The 6,000-nt window shown below is 42.0% G+C and overlaps 1 protein-coding gene across 2 annotated transcripts in view; it reads left to right on the plus strand.

Annotated features, from left to right (window-relative positions):
- SMYD4 (SET and MYND domain containing 4) overlaps positions 1 to 6,000 on the plus strand; it is a 52,564-nt gene that overhangs the window by 2,073 nt on the left and 44,491 nt on the right. The gene's annotated exons all lie outside the window — the stretch shown is intronic.

Consider the following 6,000-nt stretch of genomic DNA (forward strand, 5'->3'; position numbering starts at 1 on the left):
TAGATGCTTAGAGAACAAAAAATACATCAGTGAGGGGCGCCTGGCTGGCTCAGTCGGTAGAGCATATGACTCTTGATCTTAGAGTCATGAGTTCAAGCCCCACATTGGGCAGTAGAGCTTATTTAAAAAAAAGGAAGAAAAATACATTTAGTAAATAAAAAATAGACACAGATCCTTACCCTTGAGGAAATTAATTCTGGCAAGGAGGGACAGACAATAAACATAAATAAGCACAGTATATAATATGTTAAAGGTGCTAAGTATAATAGAAAAAATAGTTAAAGTAGAACAGGGTAAGGGAAATAGGCAGGGCCAGGAGTGAGAGTGCAGATTGTAGTATTAAATAGTGTGATGATATATGGTCTCATTGAAAAGGTGAAAGTTGAGGGGCACCTGGGTGTCTCATTCGGTTAAGTGTGCGACTTTTGATTTCAGCTCAGGTCATGATCTCAGGGTTGTGTGATCAAGCCCCACATCAGTCTCCATGCTGAGCGTGGAACCTGCTTAAGATTGTCTTCTTCTTCTGGCCCTCCACACTTGGGCGTTCTCTCTCTCTCTAAAAAAAAAAAAGAAAAGAAAAAAGGTGGAAGTTGAGCAAAGTCTTGGAGATACAGGAGTTAACAAATCAGATATCTGAGAGAAGAGTACTCCAGGCAGAGATCCAAGGTTGGGAGTGTGTCTGCCATGTTCAAGCAATAGCAAGAAAGCTAGTATGAGTGAACAGAGTAAGCCAGAGGGAGAAGAGCAGGAAATAACATCAGAGAGGTATGGGACATTCATGGGGATTGGGGGATAGCAGGTGGCACAAATCATGTTGGCCCTCCTAAGTGCCTTGTCTTTTTCATCAGAGGAAATTATTGCAGGGTGTGGTAGGCAGACTTCTAAAACTGACGTCCCGCCCCAGCACTTCCAAGTCAGTTGACCTTGAGATAAAATTATCTGAATGGGCCTAGTCTAATCAGGTGACATCTTTAAAAGCAGAGCACTTTTTCCAGCTGGTAGCACAAAGGAACTTCAAAGAGATTCAGATCATGAGATGTGAATGTGCTTGTGCTGACTTTGAAGATGGAGGGGGACCACATGATAAGGAATGCTGGCAGCCCCTACAAGCTAAGAGTAGTTCCTGGCTAATAGCCAGCAAGGCAATGAGGATGTCAGACCTACAACTGTAAGGAACTGGCTTCTGCCAAAAACCTGAATGACCTTAGAAGCAGGTTCTTTCCCAGGTCTTCCATATAAGAGGTCACCTTGATTTCAGCCTTGTGAGACCCTACTCAAAAGAACTCAGCCAAGCTCCCCTGCACTTCTGATCTGTAGACTATGAGGATAAGAAATGGGTGTTTTAAGCTGCTGAAGTTGTAATTGGTTATACAAAATAAGAAAACTAATTCACAAGGTTTTGAGAGAATGATGTGATCTGATAATATTTTAAAGCAGAGATTAGGAAACTACAGCTGCAGTGTAAATCAATCCCATTGCCTGTTTTTATATGGCCATGAGCTAAGAATGGTTTTTACAGATAAGCATTTACAGTTGATTTGATGATAGGGAACACTGCTTTGAACCCCGTTAAGCAAAATCCATTAAAAAATTTAAAAAGAGGGGTGCCTGGGTGACTCAATTGATTAAGTGTTTGACTCTTGGTTTCAGCCCAGGTTGTGATCTCAGGGTCCTGGGATCGAGCCCCAGGTGGAGCTCTGTGCTTAGCAGGGAGTCTGCTTGAAGTTCTTTTCCTCTCCCTCTGTCCGCCCCCCAAATAAATAAATCTTTTTTAAAAAAATTTAAAAAAAAGAATTCTGTTCTCATTAATTCCATTCTCATTCTGTATAACATGGGGCACCTGGCCTGCTTGCCAGAGGAACATGTGACTCTTAATCTCAGGGTCATGAGTTTGAGCCCCAAGGTACGGGTAGAAATTGCTTTGGAAAAAAAATTTTTTTTTAAATAGACCTACGGGGCACCTGGGTGGCTCAGTCAGTTGGGTGTCTCCCTTTGGCTCAGGTCATGATCCCAGAGTCCTGGGATCAAGCCCCATATCCTACTCCCCAGGGAATCTGCTTCTCCCTAAATATTTACTCTGACTTACACAGAAAAAGTTTGCTGACTCCTATTTCAAGGGATCAATAGACTATAGGAGAAGAAAGGGTGGAATTAGAGAAACCTGTTGGGAGGCTTTTGCATTAATCCAGGTGAGAGATGCAGTGATGATAATTTGGACCAGGGTGGTAGTGGTAAGGATGATGAGAAATGGCTGGATTCTGAAGGTAGACTTAATAGGATTCCCTGAAAGATGAGATGTGCTGTGTTAGAGAATGAGAGAAGTAAAAAGCGGCTCTGGGGATATAGGCCTAAGAAATCTGAAATTACCATCACCTGGGTGGGCTTCAGATGGAGCTGTTTTGGGAGAAGATCAGGGGTTCATCGTTTAGTTTGAGATGTCTAGTAGACATCCAAGTGGAGCTTTCTAAGTGGAGCGTGGCATTTAGGAGAGAGCACTGGGCTAGAAATAGAAATTTGGGAGTCATTCATGGGATTTCAAGTCACAGACTGGGTAAGTTCACCATGGAAGGGAGTGTAGATGCTTACTGCATATGATGTACTTTGATATTTTCCTCTATTTATCTCATTTTAAAAATACTAATTAGGGGTGCTTGGATGCCTCAGTTGGTTAAGCATCCAACTCTTGATTTTGGCTCAGGTGGTGATCTCAGGGTCCTGGGATCCAGCCCTTTGTGGGGCTCTGTGCTTGGTGGGGAGTCTGCTTGGCAGTCTCTCTCCCTCTCCCTCTGCCCCACCCCGTGCATGCTCTCTCCGCTCTCCCTCTCTCTCTCTTTAAAATAAATAATCTTTAAAAAATACAAATAGGGGCGCCTGGGTGGCTCAGTTGGTTAAGTGGCTGCCTTTGGCTCAGGTCATGATCTCAGGGTCCTGAGATCAAGCCCCACATTAGGCTCCCTACTCAGTGGGGAGTCTCCTTCTCCCTCTCCCTCTGCTGTTCCCCCTGCTTGTGCTCTCTTGCTCATGCTCTTCCTCAGGTAAATAAATAAAATATTTTTTTAAAAAGGATTAAAAAAATTTTTTAATTAAAAATTCAAATAAAAAAATACTAATCAAGGGGTGCCTGGGTGGCACAGTCACTTAAACGACCAACTCTTGGTTTTGGCTCAAGTCATGATATCAGGGTTGTGGGATCAAGCCCCATGTTGGGCTCTGCACTCAGCAGAGAGTCTGCTGAAGACTCTCTCTCCCTCTCCCCTACCCCAAAATAAATAAAATCCTTAAAAAATTATAGTAATCAGGACCCACTAAATTGATTTCGTGACCCACTCATTCGTGACCTACAATTTGAGAAATAATGTCTAAATCTCTTCAGGATGTGTGGATTCCCTTTACAGAATTTCCAGATGACAGACACCTGTTGATGAAAATAGTAATAGAGTTATCCCAAGGTAATTTGATATGGTTTACTAACAGCAAGATGTTGTAATCCACAAGAATCATTTGAACTTTTGGTACACTGAAAGGAATATAAATCAAGAGAATTTGCCTGGTCATTTAATATTAAAGTTCCTCCAGACTCCAGCCTAGGCTCTCTTTCCTTTCCACTCTGTATTCTCAACTCATACAGTCTCGTTCACACCCATGACATCAGTTACGTCCTATATGCTGATTACCCTGAAAATTCTATTTCCAGCCCTCACCTCTCTTCTGGGATTTAAATCTCTAAATCCAGCTGACTACTTAAAGTCTCAAAGACACTTAAAATTCAGGGGTTCCTGGGTGGCTCAGTCAGCTAAGTGTCTGCCTTTGGCTCAGGTCATGATCCCAGGGTCCTGGGATTGAGCCCCACGTTGGGCTCCCTGCTCAGCAGGAAGCCTGCTTCTCCCTCTCTCTCTGCCTGCCGCTCCCCCTGCTTCTGCTGTCTCTCTCTGTCAAATAAACAAGTAAAATCTTAAAAAAAAAAATCCTTAAAATTCAACATATCCAAAATCATCGTCCCTTCCAGTGGTCCCTATCTTAGTGAATTGCACTGCCTTATTTCAATTCCTAAAGCTAGAAACCTATGAACCATTCTATATTTAAAAATTACTTATGAAGGGGTTGCCTGGCTAGCTTAGTGAAGCATGCAACTCTTGATCTTGGGGTCATGAGTTCAAGCCCCACACTGGGTATAGAGATTACTAAAAAAAAATAAATGTTTAAAAAATTAATAAAATAAAATTAAGAAATAAAAAAATAAAAGCAACTCATGAGAGACACCTGGGTGGCTTAGTCGATTAAGCATCTCCTTCAGCTCAGGTCATGATCCCAGGGTCCTGGGATTAAGAGCCCTGCATTGGGCTCCCTGCTCAGCCTGGAGGCTGCTTCTCCATCTGCCTGCCGCTCCCTCTGCTTGTGCGCTCTCTCTGTGTGTCAAATAAATAAATAAAATCTTTAAACAAACAAAACAAACAACTCATGATATACCCCCTATCTATGTCAGATTGTCTTCTGTGATCTTGTAGTAAATTATACCACCATCTCTCCAGTTGCTACCCAGAAACCTTAGGGTCATACCTGAGTTTTCCTTCTTCCTCACATCCATTTATTAAATCCATTTCCAAATTTTGTCCATTAGATTTCTTTCAAATTTGGCAAATTGAACTTCTCCTTCTCGGTTGGATACACTAGGTCACAGCAGACAACTCTCCTACCATAGCTTAAAAACAGAGAGAGAGATTGTAATAATCGTATTTTTAAAGACACCAGAGAGCAACAAGAACTAGGTGGACTAAAATTCCAGAGAAGAAAGACTCCTTACTAGCTGATCACTAGCGATTTTCTTTCCCGAGGATAAAACCTGAGGATCCAGTGGGCCCTAAGCAGAGGTAATCTCCTGGGGGACACTGAACCCAACAGACATTTTGGCAATTGTTTGTTTTTAAAGATTTTATTTATTTATTTATTTGACAGCGAGATAGAAAGCACAAGCAGGGGGAGCGGCAGGCAGAGGGAAAGGGAGAAGCAGACACCAAATGATTACTAGACATGTGGGGCACCTGGCTGGCTCAGTTGGAAGAGTTTGTGACTCTTAATCTCAGGGTCATGAGTTTGAGCCCCATGTTGGGGGTAGAGATTACATTAAAAAAATTTTTTAATAAAAATTAAAAAATAAAAAGTAATGAAATACCTTTCAAAAATGAATGCAAAATGAAGGTATTTTCAGGCAAAAAAAAAAAATTCTGAGAGACCATCTTCTGTAGATCAGAGCCTCAAGAAATACTGAAGGAAGCTCCTCGGGTTAAATAAAAATCATCCCAGCTCTTCCTCCCCGGCTCCCTTCCCCCGGCTCTCCCTTCCTGACGCAGGGCTCCATCCCAGGACCCTGGGATCATGAACTGAGTCGAAGGCAGATGCTTCACGGACTGAGCCACCCAGACACCCCGGCAGTTGTTTGAGGCTGATGTGACAGGTTAGAAACTAGAGGAGCCCCAAATGCAAGGCCCAAACAGTAGGTTTACCTTCTAGAACATCAGTAGAGCGTGCAACTCTTAATCTCAGAGTTGTAAGTTTGAAGCCCATGTTGGGTGTAGTGATTACTTTAAAAAAAAAAATCTTAAAAAAAATAAAAGAAACAAAAATATAGTAGCCCAACCCTGATTCAACTCAATTTTCACATAGATGAAGGTTGGCCAGTCCCTCATCCCATCTGCCTTAACATAGGAGAGGGGGGGACTTCGACAATGGAAGATGTCTTCTAGCTTTATTATGTCTTCTGTGCACAGCCAGGAATACACCAAATGATTACTAGACATGTGGGGCACCTGGCTGGCTCAGTTGGAAGAGTTTGTGACTCTTAATCTCAGGGTCATGAGTTTGAGCCCCATGTTGGGGGTAGAGATTACATTAAAAAATTTTTTTAATAAAAATTAAAAAATAAAAAGTAATGAAATACCTTTCAAAAATGAATGCAAAATGAAGGTATTTTCAGGCAAAAAAAAAAAATTCTGAGAGACCATC

Source organism: Ailuropoda melanoleuca, chromosome 13 (assembly GCF_002007445.2).
Source record: "Ailuropoda melanoleuca isolate Jingjing chromosome 13, ASM200744v2, whole genome shotgun sequence".
Classification (NCBI taxonomy): domain Eukaryota; kingdom Metazoa; phylum Chordata; class Mammalia; order Carnivora; family Ursidae; genus Ailuropoda; species Ailuropoda melanoleuca.